Source organism: Camellia sinensis, chromosome 2, assembly GCF_055761805.1.
Source record: "Camellia sinensis isolate YWXY chromosome 2, ASM5576180v1, whole genome shotgun sequence".
Classification (NCBI taxonomy): Eukaryota; Viridiplantae; Streptophyta; class Magnoliopsida; order Ericales; family Theaceae; genus Camellia; species Camellia sinensis.
In genome coordinates, this window is record NC_138962.1 from 107092492 (window position 1) to 107115275 (window position 22784).

Genomic DNA, 22784 nt, shown 5'->3' on the forward strand with positions numbered 1-22784 from the left:
TTCCGGTTGGAAGCAGCAGTGATCAAGTGCCTTTCCAACAAGACTACTAGAAACTCAAGGGTCCAATCATCATTCCAGAAACTACATTCCATACCCACATAATCACATAAACATGTTATCACATAAGCATATAACGTTACACTAAGTCTCTATCAAACGAGACGAACCCATTGTGATACTAATCACTTCCCACGTACCCAAAGTATTCAAACCCGGTACGCTCTGATACCAAGTTGTAACGCCCTAAAAAATATACCCATTATATATATATATATCATTGACATGCATTATTTAAAGAAAACACTTTAATAATTCATTATAATATCCATCAGAGTCTTACTAAACAAAAGCATTACATGAAACATCAAAGTAAATGCCCTACCGGCTTACATCTTTCCAAGCCAACACTTGGACACAAAGTATGAGTTCTAACTCAAATATAAATAAAGCCCTAGGCTTGAGTTTTTACATGTACTAACAATAAAAAAAAACAAATAACTAAAAATAGTCTTCAAAATCCAAGTCCTTCCAAGCTAAGTCCTTGGAGGTAGCTTATCACCTGAACCTGAAAATGATGTTCCCATAAAGGGTGAGCCACAGCCCAGTAGAAATATACTAAACTACATATAAGCCATGAATAAAGCAATAGCATTCAACAGATGGTTAACCAAGATAATTAATTACTTCATTTTACAGTCTCATGACACTATTGTCTAAGACACGTTTTACTTTCCAATTTTATCAACATGGCTCAGAACCTGGCCAAACTTACAACAGTGAATTACATATATCATATTCACATCTTTCCAATATCAACAAACAAATGAGACTCAAGCTCATATCAAAACACTTCATACTTCCAGATTGATACACATTTTAGTGCTGTATCAATAAAACACTTCTATATAAATAAGCACACATAAAAGTGATGCTAATGGAGTCCATCCCCTATCTCCGCCCAAACAAAATCCGATTTAGAGGTCCATCCCCTATCTTCCCCTAAACCGTGGAGTACATCTCCTATCTCCTCCCACACAAAACAATGTATGCAAATGCAATGCTCAATCAATACACGTATTTTCTGTATCAATGCAATAGTCAAAATTAATGACTCAACCAATGTGATTAGTTTCAGTTATTCCTAATCCACATGCAATGTCTACAACAATCACGACTATCCTCCACCGATAGCCCAAAACAGTTATTTCTAAACTGAAAATAACTATGTCAACAATTCAATAGACAAATGATCCAAATTATCCAATTACGCCATTTAATCAATGAATTCCCCAATTCCATGAATTTAACCATCTTTTCCCAATTCCATGAATTAATTATACAAATTAATTTAATAATACAACTAGGGTTTTTCCCAAAATTTACCAAAGTATCCCCAACATATCAAAATACCAAAGCTTAGAACAAAACCTATAAAATGGAGTAGGAAATCCCTACCTCGAAGAAAACAACCCAAATGGTGAAGACAGAGGTGAGTGCCCAAATACCAATGTGCTCCAAATCGCTAAATGTTCAGATTAAATGAAAGCCCTCGACTCCCTCTATATTTTTAATAAAGCAACTAGGGTAGAAACACCGTCTAAATAGATCAAATCTAAGAAAGAAGGTGAGTAGGGAGAGAGAGAAGTCAGACCTAGGGTTTGGAATCAAAAGAAGATGAAAAAGACTGATCAAAACCCGCTGCTGTGTATATAAAATGGACAGGCTCGCTCGAGCGAAGACTTGGTCGCTCGAGCGACCAGACACAGAGAAGCTACGCTCGAGCCAAGGAAGCCTTGCTCGAGCCAACAACCCAAAAGCTTGCTCGAGCAAAAGAAAACTCGATCGAGCAAAGAACTCGAACCCTCAGGTCTGTAACCAGATACACGCTCGAGCGAAGGAACTGTCACTCGAGCGAAGAACGAACTAACTCGCTCGAGCGAAGAAAAGCTCGCTCGAGCCAAGAATGCACAGCTACAGGTCCAAATCAGACGCAACCTCTCGCTTGAGCTACCAAACCCCGGCTCGAGCGAAGAACCAAAAATAACATCTCGCTCGAGCGACAAACTCCTCGCTCGAGCGAAGATCCAAAATTCTGGACAGCAACACTTGGTTTCTAAACCCAACCAACCTGAAATAAACCTGCCCAACACATCCTATAGGTCCAAATGAGAAAATAAGGGACAACAACAACAACTATACAATGACAGAATCTACGGAACCTAAGTCCGGATACAATAATCAAATGGGAGAAGACCGGGGTCGCTATAATGTTGGTAAATTTCTATTGTTAATATGAGTTGTGCAGAAGGTGTTAATAGTTAAAGGATTAATTATGGTATTGAAGTTATTTTGAAATGAACGTATTGAATCAAGTTGGATTATGGCTTATTATCCATGGAATTGATTTTGTAAAATGAAGAGAATGTAATTGGTTTTGTGAAAAGGGAAAAGTGTTTTTGGAATAAGTGATGGGACATGTTGACTTGAAAAATTATGAAAGTTGATCTTGAAAATGGTAAATGAAATGTTAACTCTATGTGAGTCTCAGAAAATAGATTTGAGAATTGAACTATTGTATCATGAGTGTTGAATACACACATTTGGGGGTTTTATCCTTACCTATCGTACTAGTGTCGTTGTTGGGTTTAAGGATTGCTTGAGAGTTGAGTCTCTTTTATTAGGTGTACTGAATACATGCATCTAGACGTTTTGTCCTTGGTCATCCGTGGAGGATGACATTGTTGTGTTGAATTGTGATGTATGCGTTACACTTGTGTTGGGTAAACATTATTGAATAGCTTATGTGTATGTATTACACTTGTTATTTATGCTTTGTTGTATTGAGGAATTTGTACATGATAATCGCTTATATACATTGTTTTGTGTGGGAGGAGATAGGGGATGTACTCCACGGTATAGGGGAAGATAGGGGATGGACCTCTAAACCGGATTTTGTTTGGGAGGAGATAGGGGATGGACTCCATTAGCACCACTACATGTGTGCTTATTGATATTGGAAGTGTTTTTACATGTTGTTGATACAACACTAAAATGTGTATCATTTGTGAAGTATAGAAGTGTTTTTGTTTGATATGGATACAGCACTAAAATGTGTATCATTTGTGAAGTATGAAAGTGTTTTTATCTGAGATTGATACAGTACTAAAATGTGTATCTATTATGAGGTATGAAATGTTTAAAATGAGTTATTATTTCGCTTATCGCTTGGCGTATCCTTAGCTTACTGTGCATATAGCCGGTAGAGCAGAGTTTTAATTGTTATCGTCAGTGTATCTAAGTATGTTATGGGTTGTGATGGTTACAGTTTTGAAAGGCCGAGTTGCCTCATTTGTGGATTATATACATGTTGATGATTTGTTATTTCCCTTTTATTTAAGGCATGCATGTATTGATATGAATGTATTGGGAACAAACCAAAATGTCATTTTGAGATTTTGGAAAGTGTGAAGGAAAATGGGGTGTTTGTGAACATGTTTTCAAAAAAGGTCATTTTGTTGTAAGTACGGAAAATGGGGGAAGAGTAATGGGCTTGGTGAAATTGTTTTTTTCTAAAACTGTTATAGTCATGAAAGTTTGGGAAAATGGGTAATAAAAAGGAAAAAAAAAGGTGAACCGCTTATAGCGTCGAATGAAATGGCTATTTTCGAGAAAAGTTCATACTTATGTATATTTTGTATAAACTGTCACATTACTATTCTAGTATGAGAATGAACATTCATGATCATAGCTATCTGTAAGTTGTTATTGTTGGAGATCATGTTGAGATCCCTACTGGACTATATGTTCATCCCACGTTGTTGAATCTTTTTCAGGTGATAGCTAGGATGTTCTACAAGGTTTTGGATCTTCTTATTTGTTGGCCACGGGGCCTCTTTTGTGTTGACGGAATGCCATTTATGTAAAAAGGGTTATACCCTTCTTCTTGACTTTTAATGATGCAAGCCCAAGGGCAATTTATTTAGTGTACTCATGTTGTATTTACTTGCATACGAATGAGAGCAATGTTATTCACTTCTACAAGTTGAATATACGAGTTTATTTCCGCATGTTATCTCTGAAATGGAATTAAGTAAATGAAATCGGTAATACTTTGAGTAATAAAAAGTGGGGCGTGACATCCTAAATGAATAAAATTGTGACCAGTTTTTAAATGACGTTTAATAGTGTTAGCATCAAATAAGTGACAGGTTTCTCTAGGCTTTTCTAAAGCATAAACTTGTTCTAATGTTTTAACATGTAGATTAACATTAAAAGCAGATTGTAAAAACGTAGTTTTATAAATCTCTTTAATTGATAATTTTGGTATATTCCAACTTAAATCCAGTTTATCATTTTGTATTTCTAATTCTTCTTCATTAATTACTAATCCTTGATTAGGTATTGAGGGCAAAGTTGTTGACCTAGAACTGACTGAAGAGTTACTTCTAAATAATCGACTCATTTTTCTTTAATTAAACTGTTTTACAGGAATCTTAATACATTGTCTAAATTTATCATGTTTTCACATACTATGCTTTCACACATACCCATTTCGGAGGACCCCTAAAATCCTATACTGCCTAACCAAAGGACTGACCAAGGACAGGGACAAAGATTGGGTGGCTAGTAACAAAGTGGAAAACACAGATATAATTTTGACAAATTAAGATGACTGGAAACAGATTAACAGACAGAAAATAGAGTTGACTCAACAGAAGTAGCAAAGCAGTAAGCAAGAGATCTCAACATAACTTGGCTCTGATACCAAAAGGGACGGAAGCAGAAATATAAAGATAAAGTTAATCAACTTCAAATTAATGATGAATCAAAAAACCAATTATTTGAAATCTTTCAATTAAATCAATCTGTTAGCAATTCCTCTCCTGATAATTCTAATACTTCATCTAATTACAATTCACCTAGTGAAGATTCTGATAATAATATAGAATTAGGATGTAATGATGTTTGTTGTAAACCTGTTAAACAAATTACTGTTCTTACTAAACAAAATCAAGAAGAAATTGCTCTTATTGAATTAATTAGTAGACTTGAAGATTCTGAATTAAAAAAGAAATATACTGATAAATTAAAATCTTTGTTAATTAATACTAATCATAAACCTAAGTTTGATAAGCCTATTATTAGTCTATCTAAAACCTTAGAAAGATTTAAAAATAAACACAAAGAAGTTACCTTACAAGATTTACAACAAGAAATTAATCAGATTAAACAAACCATTAAAGACTTACAAAATAAAGATCAACATTTAGAAGATGAAATTATTACATTAAAACTTAATAAATATTTAGATAATTTCAAAACCAATAATGTTTCTCCTAATGAATCTGAACATGAATCTGATGAACCTACTAACCCTGATAATCTTTTATTTGATAATCGATCACATCAATCTCAATCTCATAATCATGAAGATAATAGATTAAATCTCCTTAATAAAATCCATATTCAAAAATGGTATTCTAAAATTAAAATAGTTATTAGTAATTTTGAATTAGATGTTATCGCTTTAATTGATACTGGTGCCGATCTTAATTGTATTCAAGAAGGATTACTCCCTACTAAATATTATGAAAAATGTCGTAAAAAATTAACTTCTGCTAATGGTAGTAAAATGCATATTAAATATAAAATACCTAAAGTTCATATATGTCAAAATAATGTTTGCTTTAAAACTTCCTTTGTTTTGGTTAAAAATATGACTGATAAAGTTATCTTAGGAACACCATTTATATTTTTACTATACCCATTTACCACCTCTAGTGAAGGAATAACTACTCATGTTTTAGGGCAACCTGTTACTTTTAAATTCTTATCTCCTCCTGAAATATTAGAATTAAATCAATTAAAAGATTGTTCTATTTCTCAAACGATTAATCGATTAACTCGTCATTTAAGATATCTTAAAGAAGAAATTAATTACAAAAGAATTGATCAACAATTAACTAATCCAGTTATTATTTCTCAAATTAATGAATTTAAATTAAAATTAGAAACTACCATTTGTTCTACTTTACCTACTGCATTTTGGCATAGGAAAAAACATGTAGTCACATTACCATATATTAAGAATTTTCATGAAAGTCAAATTCCTACTAAATCTAGACCTATTCAAATGAATCATGAATTACTTGAAATGTGTAAAAAAGAAATCAATGAACTATTAAAAAATCGAATAATTAGTCCAAGTAAATCACCTTGGTCATGTCCTGCTTTTTATGTAAATATATATATATATATATATATATAATAATCTAGTAGAATAAATATATCTGAAGGGAAAGTCTCTCATTCCAAACATTTTTTTACCATGTCATGTTTTGGAGTTTGCCCAAAGAATTCTGGAGCGACAAAGTAACCAGGGATTCACTCCAATGTTTAAGATGTTGGTCTTTGGTCAACCTCATTATCTGGAAAAGAAACCCATTTTATCAAAAGATTAGAGACCATTTGTTACTATTAAATGAATTTCCCCTTTTGATTTCTTCTTGTTCTTTGTCATATCACCCACTCCCCCAACGAGTTTAAATAGATCAATATGTAAATTTGAAAGGAAAAAAAAAAAAAAACTCTATAAGACTATATGGTATACCAATTTCAAATAGTTTCATCTCTTTTTTCAATATATGCCTTGCTAGAACTACTTTCCACATCAATGTGGATATATTTAGAAATAATGTCTTAAAAACACTATATATTTTGTAGATGAATTATATTTATCTGTGAAAAATAAAATAGAAGCAATTACATTCTAATAAATATCAACGTCAAAAAAAATATAACTCATTTGATTTGTAAAAACATCAAAAATATAATAATCAATAATAAACATTAAATCTCAACTCATGTGAACTTTCAAAAATAAAATTAAAAAAAAAAAACAAAAACAAAAACAGCTCTATCAAAAAAAAAAAAAAGCTGAAAATGTTGGGTCATCATACACATTTTTGGTTTTATCCATACTATTTACTATTGAACATGTAATGTTGTTAGGTTATTACCTTGTAACGCCCTCAAATAACAACATTAAACCCATCAACAAAGATATGCATTGATATGTAAAAGTTCCACATTCTTCCATTTATCAGAGTTCCATTACAAAAGTATTACATGTTAACAACAAAAGCAAATGCCCTATGGGCTTACAGCTTTCCAAGTTAACACTTGGTTACAACAAAAGAGTACTAACTCATTTACACATTAAGCCCTTGGTCTGAATTTTACATGTAATACATCAAAAAGTAAAACGACAAAAGTATGTCCGCCTCTAGCCTCCCAAGCTATGTCCTTGGAGGTGGCATGCTACCTGTACCTGAAAATGATATTCCCATATAGGGTGAGCCACAGCCCAGTAGAAATACACTAAACCAACCATGAACAATGACTAAAAGATTAGCAATTGATAGATGGCCAACACTGATACATCCACATAAATCACATATTTATGTCATACGACTTATGAGTCCAAGTTACTTTTCATTTTCCCTTTTTCAACAGATAAGCATGTTAGCTCTATCATCATCTCAACAGATATGTATAAAAACTATATCCCACATTCACAGATAAGCATATAAGCTATATCCACATTCTCAACAGATATGTATAACAACAATATCCCACATTCACAGATAAGCATGTAAGCTGTATCCACACTTCACAAAGATAAGCATATAGCTCTATCTTCATTTCTCTAGACAAGCATATGAGCTGTATCTACGGAGTTCATCCTGTAACGCCCTCAAAATCAACCCATTATATATATATATCATTGACATGCATTATTTAAAGAAAACAATTTATTAATTCATTCATCAGAGTATTACTAAATAAAAGCTTTACATGTAACATCGAATAAAATGCCCTACAGGCTTACATCTTTCCAAGCCAACACTTGGATACAAAAAGATGAGTTCTAACTCAATACAAGAAAAGTCCTAGGCATGGATGTTTACATGTACTAATAAATAAAGACAATTAACTAAAGATAGTCTTCAAAATCCAAGTCCCTTCCAAGCTAAGTCCTTGGAGGTAGCTTATCACCTGAACCTGAAAATGATGTTCCCATATAGGGTGAGCCACAGCCCAGTAGAAATATACTAAACCACATATAAGCAATGAATAAAGCAATAGCATTCAACAGATGGTTAACCAAGATAATTAATTACTTCATTTTACAGTCTCATGACACTATTGTCTAAGACACGTTTTACTTTCCAATTTTATCAACATGGCTCAGAACTTGGCCAAACTTACAACAGTGAATTACATATATCATATTCACATCCTTCCAATATCAACAAACAAATGAGACTCAAGCTCAAATCAAAACACTTCATACTTCCAGATTGATACACATTTTAGTGTTGTATCAATAAAACACTTCAATATAGATAAGCACACATAAAAGTGATGCTAATGGAGTCCATCCCCTATCTCCTCCCAAACAAAATCCGGTTTAGAGGTCCATCCCCTATCTTCCCCTAAACCGTGGAGTACATTCCCTATCTCCTCCCACACAAAACAATGTATGCAAATGCAATGCTCAATCAATACACGTATTTTCTGTATCAATGCAATAGTCAAAATTAATGACTTAACGAATGTGATTAGTTTCAGTTATTCCTAATCCACATGCAATGTCTACAACAATCACGACTATCCTCCACCGATAGCCCAAACAGTTATTTTTAGACTGGAAATAAATATATCAACAATTCAATGGGCGAGTGATTTACATTATCCAACTACACCATTTAAGCAATAAATTTCCCAATTTCATGAGTTTAACCAAATTCCCCAATCCCTTTAAATTAATTACACAAATTAATTAATTTAAACAACTAGGGTTTTCTCAAAATTATCAAAGTAACCCCAACTTATCAAAATACCAAAACTTAGAACAAAACTTATAAAATGGAATAGGAAATCCCTACCTCGAAGAAAACAACCCAAATGGTAAAGACAGAGATGAGTGCCCAAATACCAATGTGCTCCAAATCGCCAAATGTTCAGATTAAATGAAAGCCCTCGACTCCCTCTATATTTTTAATAAAGCAACTAGGGTAGAAACACCTTCTAAATAGATCAAATCTAAGAAAGAAGGTGAGTAGGGAGAGAGAGAAGTCGGACCTAGGGTTTAGAATCAAAAGAAGATGAAAAAGACTTATCAAAACCCGCTGCTGTGTATATAAACTGGACAGGCTCGCTCGAGCGAAGACTTTGTCACTCGAGCGACCAGACACAGAGAGGCTACGCTCGAGCCAAGGAAGCCTTGCTCGAGCCAACAACCCAAAAGCTCGCTCGAGCGAAACAAAACTCGATCGAGCGAAGAACTCAAACCCTCAGGTCTGTAACCAGACACACACTCGAGCGAAGGAACTATCGCTCGAGCGAAGAACGAACTAACTCGCTCGAGCGAAGAAAATCTCGCTCGAGCCAAGAATGCACAGCTACAGGTCCAAATCAGACGCAACCTCTCGCTCGAGCTACCAAACCCCGGCTCGAGCGAAGAACCAAAAATAACAGCTTGCTCGAGCGACAAACTCCTCGCTCGAGCGAAGATCCAAAATTCTGGACAGCAACACTTGGTTTCTAAACCCAACCAACCTGAAATAAACCTGCCCAACACATCCTATAGGTCCAAATGAGAAAATAAGGGACAACAACAACAACTATACAATGACAGAATCTACGAAACCTAAGTCCGAATACAATAATCAAATGAGAGAAGACCGGGGTTGCTATACATCCCCTATCTTCTCCCAACACTATCCAGTTTAGAGGTACATCCCCTATCTTCCCCTAAACCGAGGAGTACATCCCTCATCTCCTCCTCTACACATAACGTATACAAACACATTGGTCCTATATACAATCACTCAATACATACAGTTAATGTATTCTATCAACCGTCAAATTCCATGACACATTCCATTGATTAGTTTCCGTTTGCCTAATCATCATGCATTGTCTACAACAATCACGACTATCCTCCACGGATAGCCCAAAGCAATTATTTCTAAACAGAAAATAAATGCACAAATGGATATTCAATCAACATTTCATTCCAATGAGTGATAAATAATTCAACTACACCCTTTAACCCCATACATTCCCACTCTCAACAATTCCATTTCATTACCTCATTTCTCACAATTAATTATCCCAATTAATCAAACAATGTAATTAGGTCATTTTCCATAATTACCATTTCAACCCTTAGGTCCCATTTTCATCAATAATTCAACATTTATTCCATTTCTCTATGCCGAACATGCATCTAGGTTTATTATAAATAAAACCCCAACTTTTGTAAAATAACACAAAAGCCCCAAACTTTCACAAAATTACCAAACCAGCCCCAACATCTCAAAATACTAAAATTTAAAGACAAAATCCATAGAGAGGAGTAGGATATCCCTACCTCGAAGTTTGAGCCAAAAAGGAGATGAAGACTCGAAGATCAACGTGCTCCAAATCCAAACTTTTTCAGATTAAGTAGAAGCTCTCAACGCCCTCTATCTTTTTAACAAAGGCCCTAGGCTAGATTCACACTCTAGGGAGATCAAATCTTAGAGAGAGTGTAGGTTTAGAGAGAGAGAGTCTCGGATCTAGGGTTTGAAAGAAAAAGAAAGTGAAAAACTAATGTTCAAAAACGCTACTGCCCGCTGATATAAAACACGCTCGCTCGAGCGAAGACTTTGTCGCTCGAGCTACCAGGCACAGAAAGCTCTCGCTCGAGCCAAGAAGTTCTCGCTCGAGCCAAAAACTCAGAAGTGCGCTCGAGTGAAAGAATGCTCGCTCGAGCCAACAACTCAAACCCTCAGGACTGCAACCAGAAGCACGCTCGAGCGACAGACTTCTCGCTCGAGCGAAGAACAAACCAGACCGCTCGAGCGAAGAAAACTCGCTCGAGCCAAGAAATGTAACTCTCAGGTCCAGAACCAGACGCAATCGCTCGCTCGAGCGAAGCCACTCTGGCTCGATCCACCAGACACGAACTCAACTCTCGCTCGAGCGACCAACTCCTCGCTCGAGCGAAGGTCCAAAAATCTGGGCAGCAGCACTAGGCTCCCAAACACAACCAACCTGTAACAAACCTGCCCAACACATCCTATAACTCAATATACAAAGTAAAAAGGATGCAAACAAGATAATAACCAACTACCAACATCCACGGACACATGTCCGGATCACTGTACAACAAGGGTAAACCCGGGATCGCTATATACCTAATGTTCATCAGTATTTATTGTGGAAGTCACTGTCTGTGGAGTTAAAACTCAAATTAAGACCTCAAAAGCTTTTTATTCATTGAAATTTTTTCCAAAAAAATAATTATTACATGAATGGTACTATTAAAATCTAATTTTTATTTTCTCAATATTAAGGGCAAAATGAATGTAAAACGACACTAGTTTTTGGGCACACCCATGGGTGTGCAAGTAATTTTTTAAACGGCTTTAAAAATTTTCTAAAAATTAAAACAGTTGTGCGAATAAATTTCCACAGTTACCTTTCTATTAATCTGATGACAAAAAAATTGTTTAGAAAGTCAAAAATGATTTTTCTTTGGATAAATTGGGTAAAAGAAATTATATTCAACAATTTTATTTTCATATCCACACCATTTGTGTTGTTCAATTTTTAATCTTTTAGTTGCACGTGCATTTTGTCCTAACAGTTGTGTAATACCACTTTGTGGTATAAAATTGTGGGTACAACTCTTAAGGGGAGGAGTTTGATATCATTTGAGAGTGTCTATTTCTCCTCCAGTAATAGGGGGTTATAGTTATTGAATATTTCTTCGAGTGGTTGTTGGGCTATTGCTTAGGGTGACTTTTGGGCATTGTTGGACTTTAATTGTCCAACGTGATGAACAATAACAGATAGAGAAAGAAATCCTCATTTGCTAATTAAGTAGGCAATAATAATGAACATGATGGTTTCCACACACATGCATGCATTTTAATTAGAAGCTAGCTGCAAATGTAATAAATTCAAACCCTTGCTAGTAAGCCTTTTTATTTCAATTTATAAACCTTGTTCATCTTTAATTCATTTTTGAGAACTAGTTTAGCTTATTCTTTACTGGTGGTTTGTTGTTGAATTTGAATCAACAAATATATATATTTTTTAATTAACAAATCCAGCAATACACAAGAGACTTGTACACAATAGCACACATAAATCCTGATTCACAATTTGTGTTCTCACACTACTAAGCACTTGTAACGCCCCAAAATAAATACAATATACCCATCTCATAACAACCAATAAATGGCAACATATATGAATTGATAAGCTTTCATTAATTGGAGTTTGATATACAAAAGGTAACACATGCGATATACATTCATAAACAGTATATCCTGAATTTACAGCATGTGTTACAAGATGGTAAAAAGAAATGAAAGCTAAACAGATAATCATATGTCTTAAGGTCTTACATCTTTCCAAGTCAATGCTTGGGTACATCAAAAGTGAGTCTTAAGCTCAATACATATAAAGCCTGTAACACTTGGATGTTTTAATCTATTAGAAGATGGATTTAATCCTTTTATTTTCTTTATTAGCAGTCTTTGGGGTTGTTGTATATTGGTTTTGGAGGAGTACAATTCGATTTAAACTCGTTGGGTTTGTTCGTTCACGCTTGCTCTTGTGGAAAAGTATCTTGGGAACTTAGAAATTCTATTCTAGAGTCGACACCAGCCTTCCTAAGGGTCGACCCTTACCTGTTGTTGTGTTCTGGAAGTGTTGCTGAAATTTAGTGTCGACACCAGCCTTGGTGGTGTCGACACCTGTCTTTTGTTGTTGGCCTCAAGGGTCTACACCAGTCTGAGAAGGGTCTACCCTTGTATGTTGCAAACTCTGGGTTTAGTTACTGAAATTTAGTGTCGACCCTTTTGGTCCAAGGGTCGACACCTTGCCTGCTGCCAGCATTGTCTTTTCTTCCTGAAGGGTTGACACCAGCACACCAGGGGTCGACCCCTACGTGTTTATTTCCAGAATTTTGGGTACGAATGGGCCCTACTTTTAGGGGGTTTTGGACTTTTTAATAACCTTAGGGCTACTTTTCTACTACTATAAATAGATCCAAAACACTTCTCTCTCATGATTTTCTTCTCCTCTTTCCTCTCAAATCGTGAGCCTCTCTTCTTCTCTCTCTAAACTCAACTTTTTCCCACTTAGATCTTTAGATCTACTCATCTAGAAGCATCTTCTCACCTAGGTCCTTTGAGGAAGATTGTAGATCTTGTCAAGGGCTTTCTATTGATCCGAGAAGTCCGTGGTTTCGTTGACTTTGGATTTTCCGAGTTTTCCTCTTCACAACTTGAGGTAGGGATGCTTTTACCCTTGTATTTCTTTATTTTGAAGAGATTTTATGGTGTTGTGGTGACTTATGAGCTAATTTGAAGTTATTGTTGGATCAAACCCATGTTTTGCTTAAATAGCCATTTTAATTTACTTTTGCTTGAAATTTCTTAACTCTTTTTTGTTAAAACATGTATTTGAATGTTGTTAACACCCATATGTATGATGAAGAAGAAAAACCCCAAATTTGGCAAAATCCTAGATTCTCAATGTGAGTAGAAAACACTAAATTGAATGGAATTTCCTTTGATTTATGGAATATTGTAAATAATAAAGAGATGAAAGATGTGGATGTTGACATGGTGAAGGAATTGTGGCTCAGATGTTATTTTTCTTTGAAGCTTGTGTTGTATTCTATTCCTTTGTAATGTGGATGCTTGTTGATGGAACAAAATGTGATTGAATTGTTAATTGTGCATGAGTCTGGGTAAGAGTCGATTTTGGAAATGTGGTGTTGTGTTGGTACCCGTACCGGGAGTTTAAAAGGTGCCGAAATGCCCTGTCTAGGCTTATCGTTGGACGAATGTAGGAAAAATGTTTTTAGGTGTCCACAAAGTCCTGCCGTATTGTAGCCAACAAAAGTAGAAAAACGGATGGTTTTATTTGGGTGCCCACTCCCTGCCATATAATAGCCGGCAAATGTGGGGGGTGAGGGGGGGGTGGGGGCAGGGGCAGTTCTTAAAACAAAAGCAAATGATGTTTTGAATTGGACTCTTACAGGTGGACTCATGGTTTGCTTTTCATGGTTGTGATTGTTTAATTGTTGTGCTTGAAGACATGAAATGTGATTGTCACTATTTAGTTATCATGTATATATATGATTGATAAAGATTACTTGTGAAAACAAATGCCCTTGAAATGTTTTGGTCGCAAGGATACAATAATCTTATTCAAACGATAAAATACTTGGTTAAGTGTATTTCTACTGGGCATATAACTTAACCCTATTTTATTTTTCAGGAGTTAACGAAGTACCACCTCACTGATGGATTGGAACAAACAATAGCTCATTTGGGAAAAGTTGATTCATAGGTGTTTTGTTAGTTTATCAAATTTGTTTTGTTGTTGTTATACACCTAAGGTCATGTTTGATTCACAAGACTAATAGTGAAGTATTAATAATCCTATTAAATTAGTGTGGTATTCACTATCCAATTGGATTAATAATCCCACCCCTAGACCATTACTAATAATCCTACAAATTTATTGGATTAATTATCCATTGGATTAATAATCCTAAACCAAAATGTTAAAACAAACATAGGATAATTGGGCCCACGGATTAATAATCTCAATCCTATATTCTAATCCACCCAATCAAACATGCCCTAAGAGGCTTATATTTTGTAAGGCTATTTAGTTCATTGAACTGAAATACAAATCCCTGATATTGTGAAGATGTACATGATGATCTGTAATCTCTTAACACTTACTTCAATGAGAAATATGACTTTTTGGGGTACATTATTGTGTTTGTCTTGGCATGTTCTTATGAAAAAATTGCAAGGCGTTACAAAGCCCTAGGCTTGTACAAAATTAAATACAAAATACAACATTGAGCCTTCAGCTCCACAGTCCTCCCAAGCTAAGTTCTTAGTGGAGGCATATCACCAGCACCTGAAAATAGTTTCCTACATAGGGTGAGCCAAAACCCGGTAGAAATACTACAAACACAATGTATAAATCTTAACAAAACCATAAGGTTGCCAAAACATTTTACATTTCTTTCCAAAACCATGCCATGCCAAGTTTATATCACAATTCTAGAATCATGTCCTTTACAATAGAAAAACAAGGGGGAAATCTCAAACCAGTACAACCTTTCACGGATATTTCGTCCGCGAGAAACCGTCAAACGGCACCCATGTAAACGTAGCCTATACAAGCACTACTTTTACCATTTTACGGATATTTCTTTTGCAGGAACCGATACCCATGTATATGTGCATTTTTCGAGACTTTCACCCTAGACACACAAGCCAACTTATTTTGGTGATACACACCTCTTTCCAACGTTCACCCCTTTTTCTCAAAATCATATACATTTTCAATGTATTAAATGAGCAACAATGTTCAATGCACATAGATGAGAAATTAGTTTTAGTTCACGTAATTCTCATGTAATTTCTACAACACTCATAGCTATCCTCCACCGATAGCCCAAAACAGATATCACTAAACAAGAAAATAAATTTCATTAAAGATTCACTTTTCCAAAATCTCAAAATAGGAGTGATAATACATATCCAACTCCACCATCATCATCAACATTATTTCAATTTCATAATTCTCAACATCAATTCCATTCTCTTTACAATCTCAAACATTCACATTTTAGGGCAAAATCCTTTCTCTTTGAAAATCAATTTCAATGTAGGAAATACCTCATTTCAACATATATCAACTCCACTTTCATACTCACAAGCTTTTCCAAGAGACCATTTGAAAACCTGTAACGCCCTCAAAATAATAACATTAAACTCGTCAGATACGACATGCATTTACATATAAACTAACCACATTCCTTTATTTCATTGAGTTTCATTACATAAGTATTACATGTTAACATCAAAACAAAATGCCCTACGGGCTTACAGCTTTCCAAGTTAACACTTGGTTACAACAAAAGAGTACTAACTCGTTTACACATTAAGCCCTTGGCTTGAGGTTACATGTAATACATCAAAAGTAAAACAACTACACTATGTCCGCCTCTAGCCTCCCAAGCTATGTCCTTGGAGGTGGCATGCTTCCTGTACCTGAAAATGATATTCCCATATAGGGTGAGCCACAGCCCAGTAGAAATGCACTAAACCAACCTGTAGCAGCGCCCGCGTGGGGCCTCGCGCTACAGTTCGGACTCGATTTGTGTCACGGTTCTTAATCTGAACCAAAGAGTCCAAATCTGGCAAATCGTTTTGAGAAACAGATTTTTGAAAAAGTAGTGCCAAACATGGACTGCTTTGCCAGATACAGAGTCGCCACCTAAATATTTTAAAATGGGGGAATTTAGGAAACCCTGACTCGGTGCCGAAGGCCACATGTCCGTCATCACCGGAGTTGTCTCGGCTCGGGAGCTTGGGTACGATCGGGGAAGGTCAGCTATGAGCACCCCCTTTCGCCCGGTCCGAAGACCGGCCTCTACTAACCGTGATATCCGTTTTTGAAAACTTTACGTGTTCTTATTCCATTTATTAGCCTAGAATTACTATGTTATGCGCACAGCAAACAAGTATAGACTAGATTGCCTAATTTGGAAATAAACATTGCATATCCGTTTGGTTTGAAAATGCTTTGGAATTTGCTACTCGCAAGTAGGCTAAAATACGGATTTCAACGAGTTTTTCCAACTCAAACAACCCAACCTTCACCCACAGGCACTCAAAACAGTTTAACACATAAGCATCTAGCCACATGTTAAGCATGCTGTTATGGCAACATTCACACTCATGCGATATGCTAAAGCATTAAAATACTTACATAGTACTCCATGCCAAAACCAAGAACTTGTTAGCAAACATGCATGATCCAAGTCCATGTTAAGTGCCTAATGCATCGCATACAAAATGTCGCTAAGATAGGCTCGGCTAATCCTAGACATGTCATGTGAAAATGCACAATTAACACATATTCAATTTTTGAATTGAAGTACTGATGCAGTTAGCGTGATGTACCGAGCCTAATGCATGTAATACAAATGCATGGATGCACACATGCATAGCATAAGGTATGCTAAAATAAATGTGCCCTAATACTAACCATCAAAGCAGGTAAGTAAAAGGGAAGAAAGAAGTGGGGATTGGAAGACATTCACACACCCACACTTATTACAAGTTTGCCCTCGCTCGGAGGGACCGAATAAATATTACAAATTAATTAACTACGCAAGCTAATTAAATATTACAAATTAATTAATTAATTAATTAACTAATTAATTAAAGCAGGAAAGCGTCTCGGGAAATGCGCCACCATGCACAAGCTGCCTCTGTTTTCCTTCCTTTCCTCCTCTGGAGGCTGTCAAAGCCTCAGGACTACATCCTTGGACAGAGGGGATCATCACCGGCTGAATGGAACTTCCGCCGGCAGTGTGGTATGGCCATCGGCACAAAATAGGGTCTATCGGCAGAGAAAAATGTGCCGGTCGGCACATTACACTGCCGGTCGGCAGAGTATTCCTGCAGAACCTGCAACTCACAGCAACAAAGGGCAAAACAAGGCATGGCAGCATATTTCAAGGCATGTATGCATCAACCATGTCTCTTATCATTGTGATGACTCAAAGGGACATGTGCCTCGGTTCTCGGACCACCAATCACGCATTTCCATGCATGATGGCCCAAGGAACCAAGTATGCAACTTTGGTTTCAAATGCATGCAAACCAATCAAACAAATTAGGCCCAATTCCTATCACCAATTCAAGGAACAAGGCATGCATGCGAAATGCAATGCAACCTAGGCATACAAGCTAGGAATGCAACACGGCATGGCAATCAACTCATGCAAGCATACAAGCATGCATATGGCAATACAAATGAGTGCAAAGATGGACTTAAACATGAATTAGGCGGCTCTAAAAAAAGGCCTAAAACAGTAGCCAAAGTTCTATGAAATGAAGGCTAAATGGCATGCACACACACATGCACATAAGGGCCAACACTTAAGCACAAATCAAACAACATTCAAGCACACTTGAAAGGAGGAAACATGGATAATTGGCATGCAACACGAGCCCTAAAATCATGTTAGGATGGTGCCAAACCAAGCAACAAAATCAAGCCAAAACATGCAACAAATAGTCCAAGTGTTCAAAGCAAATCAATAAGGCATTGAACTACACTTAACATGACCAAACATGGCATGCATTATACAACTAAAAACAGATTTTTAGCATGTTAAAACAAGGCCAAAGGACTCCTTAGATGGCACCTAAGTGGCTCAAATTCAAAGGCATGTAAAGGCACCAAAACATGGAGCATTGCAAAACATGCTTTCAAAGCATTAAAGAGACATGCAAGGCAATCCAACAAGCATGGAAATGGGACTGAAATAGCATGTAGGATGATTCCAAATCATCAAAACAATGCAAAGATGGCATGCTACACATGCACACACTCAAGGCCAACAAGCCCAAATGCAAAGGAGCTATATAATGCATGCAAAGATCAACCCAAACGACTATGGACAGAGCTAAAGCATGGCAAAATAAGCACATAAACTTCACAAATGCAAGCCTAAAACATGTTCCAACAAAGGCTAACAACCTAGAACATGTTAAGGCACAAATAAGGCATTACATGGCAACTATGCTAAACATGCATGGAGTTCCAAAACCAACTTTAAATCATGTTATATCATGGATATATAAGCATGAAAAACATACCAAACATGCTCAACACACACTCAAGCATAGGCTTCTTTAAGAGGCCAAAATATGCCCTTTTCAAGGACAACAAGGAGAGGGGGTGGCCCTCTCCTTCTTGGGACTTCAAAGCATCATCTTCACCACTGAAATCCCTCAAGATTTCAGTGGTGAAGAGACCTCAACACCAAAATCCCGGAGCTAGCACAAAATGGCTCAAAATGAGGCCTTTCAAGGCCTAAGGGTGGTCAACAACCCTCAAACAACAAAACACTCTTAATAAACAATAAAGAGGGCTTAAAAATAGAACTTTTTTATGTTATACAATAATCACAAAAACAGCTCTAAGATAGATGAAAAATCAATGCAAAAAAGGGGGAAAAAGGGACTAGTTTCTCACCCTTGTAGCCTTCTTCAACAAAGATGCTCCAATGGCCTCCTTGAGCTTGAATCTAAGACCAAAACTTAAAAACACACTCTTTAGAACCTCAGCTCCTAGAGGAAGGTGAAACACTAGGTGTTTGTGTGCAATAGTAAGGCACAAAACACCTAGTGAACAAAATGGAAGAGAAAGAGAGATAGGTGAGTGTATCTAACCCTAACCCTAGAAAACCAGAGCTCTCCTCTGTCTTTTTTCTCTCAAAAATGTCTAAGCCCTCCTCTCTTTGCCTTAGAGAGAGTGCCTCTCTATAAGCCTCTTGTAAAGCTTATCAAACAAGCTTTGCAAGAGGGAGATCCCTCCATACACGTGTATGGAGGGGAGCAAAAGTTATACAGCTGTCCAAAAATATCTGCAAAAGCAGATGAACAGCAATCGGCCGGCAAAAAATGCCATCTTGGCCAAACAAAGTGCCGACCGGCACAAAAAAGTGCTGACCGGCAACAAATAGTGCCGACCGGCAAACTAAATTGCCGGTGGCAGCAAAAACCAGCCGGTGGCATCTAGCCACTGCCGGTGGTGGGTGGGGATGGTCTACAAGCCCCACCCTGCCTCTCAAAGGCAAGATACAAGTGTTTGGTGTAAAACCAGACACTAAACGGTCGAGTTCGGGGATCCCGAGGCAAGGCGTGCGAGCCGAGACCTCCGGGAACTCCAAACAATCACAAACCTGGATAATCACCGAGTGTTCAAACGGTGACGTCCAAGTCTTGAGGACGGTCAAAAATGGGGTGTCTACAGTTGCCCCTCTTTGACAGAACTCGAAAGTCATAACAATGACGGGAGTGAATGTCAAAGCCCAGAGACGACCCATTTTTGACAAGGCCGAAGACTCAGACAAACATACAAGACGAATAAGATATGCGCCCGGAGGCAGGGGCAAAATGCAAGACAATGCACGGAGCCGAGCATAACTTATGATCATGCAAAGAAAGCTGTAATGAAGCAAACATGCGACAATTTTAAGCTAGCAAACCAAACTACACTACAATGTAGAAAGGATGTAAGAGAATCATGGAATTCTCAAAATGTCTCACTCGGGAGATACAATACCTGTCCGGCTCGTCTGGTCGCACCAGCTTCAAATGAACCGTACATACAATATCATGCCTGCAAAGAAAACAAACTTAACAGGTACAATATCGTTAGCAACATGCATGACAATGCAAATGTGGATGCAAAACGAAATGCAATATATACAAAACAATGTATAAACAATGCAAATGCAGATGCAATGTAATTGAAACAATGCAAGCTACATGCAAAGCATTTGAATCGTGATCCAATCACGAGCGGTTCGAAAACACACCTATGTCAAATAGATTGATGGAGATAACAAGTCTGTCTACCATAGAACGGTCAACTGAACTATGAGTATTGTAGACAGACGCAAGAACAAGCATTGGGTGGAATTGACATAAGTGGGGAAACAACCCGCTGGAGGAAGGACTACGATCCTAATGCCGGATGCAAAAATTACACTACAATGTAATGGATAGATATGGCACGCAGGCCAAACAAAGTCTTGCCTAGGAAAGGCATGCATACATACAAGCCATGTGTAACACAGAAAAGGTGCCGCAACCCTCAACCAACATATCAACGTGGAATCGGCGCGATACACATACAGAACTGTGTTCTAACATGAAAAGTAAGGGCACATACCAGACCAAGCTCAACATGGAAAGGCGCAAGCCAAAGGCGGAAGGTGATGCAATGAATGCATGCAATCTACAATGCAATATTTACAAATATGCAATGGAATGGATATGGATACAATGGATATGGCACGCAAGCCAAACCAAATCTTGCCTAGGAAAGGCATGCACACGTACGAGCCATGTGTAACACAGAAAAGGTGCCGCAACCCTCAACCAACATATCAACGTGGAATCGGCGCGATACACAAGAACTGTGTTTTAACATGAAATGTAAGGACACATACCAGACCAAGCTCAACCTGGAAAGGCGCAAGCCATAGGCGGAAGGCGATGCAATGAATGCATGCAAACCACAATGCAAATGCAAGACAATGCAAATATGCAATAGAGTGGATATTTACAACATGCAGTGACAATGCAATGCAATGCGACCTACTGGGGAAAATGCAATGGATGCATGCAAGCTACAATGGAAATGCATGACAATGCACTATGATGCAATGACTATGATTGCAACTTTCCCTATCTTACCAACAGGGTGATATACTAGGTTGGTTCAGTATCCAGAACTGAGGCGTAGACATACCGCCTCAACCTATGGGGCTTCCATACAGATTTGAAGCCGAGGGTAAACCTCTGGGTATTTAAACCAGACTTTAGTCTCGGAACTCCCGAACCTTTGCGTTCTAGGCATAAGCCGTTCGAACTCTAGTTTCCACCGTCCCAGTTGGTCTTCTAGGAACTCATCGCAAGCACAGACAGGTGGCTTTACCAGACCACCGAAAAGTCGTTCGGGCACGACAAACACCGAAGGAATTGCACCTTCAGAGGATTTAAGGTCTCCTAGACCGGAATGCAAAATGTATGCATGACAATGCATGTTTTTTTTTGTTTTGTTTTTTTTGAAATGCAAATGATGCAAGTGAAATGCATGTTGCATGGAATGCGCGACTACACGCGGCTCTCGAAGTGTACGACAATGCGAACACTAAAGGTCTTACACCTTCCAAGGATTTAAGGTCTCCTAGACCGTACGTGTTTAAGGTCTCGCCAGACCATGCGTGTTTAAGGTCTCGCCAGACCGGGGTATTGCACGACGGTATGATGCGCAAAATAGCGCAATGCGTTAGGCAACGCGAGTGCACAGGACAGTGCGATGGAATGCATGCAAAATGCAATGAGATGCGCAAAACAGCGCGAAATTGAAATGCACAAAACAGTGCAATGCGCAGAACAGCGCGAGGTTTGACATGCACAAAACAGTGCGATGCGCAGAACAGCGCGAGGTTTGAAATGCACAAAACAGTGCAATGCGCAGAACAGCGCGAACAATTTTGAAATGCACAAAACAGTGCAATGCGTAGAACAGCGCGAGGTTTGAAATGCACAAAACAGTGCGATGCGCAGAACAGCGCGAGGTTTAAAATGCACAAAACAGTGCGATGCGCAGAACAGCGCGAACAAAATACAATGCACTGACAAGTGCAAGTAAGGTGCGCAAGATAGCGCGAACAAATGCAATGCACAAAATAGTGCGATGCGCAAAACAGCGCGAACAATTCAATGCACAAAACAGTGCGATGCGCAGAACAGCGCGAACAATACAATGCACAAAACAGTGCGATGCGCAAAATAGCGCGAACAAAGTCCAATGCACTAACAAGTGCGATGCGCAAAATAGCGCGAACAAAATACAATGCACTAACAAGTGCAAGTAAGGTGCGCAAGATAGCGCGAACAAATGCAATGCACAAAATAGTGCGAGGCCAAATGTGACGTGCATGCCACACGGAGTGTAAATGGGCTCAAATGCGCAACAACGCATGTATTCCGGAATGCATAACAACGCATGGAATGGAAATGCAATGATGCATGAGAAATGTGCACAACAATGCAAAGGGGTGCGTGTTGCAACGCATGTAACACGTGCAT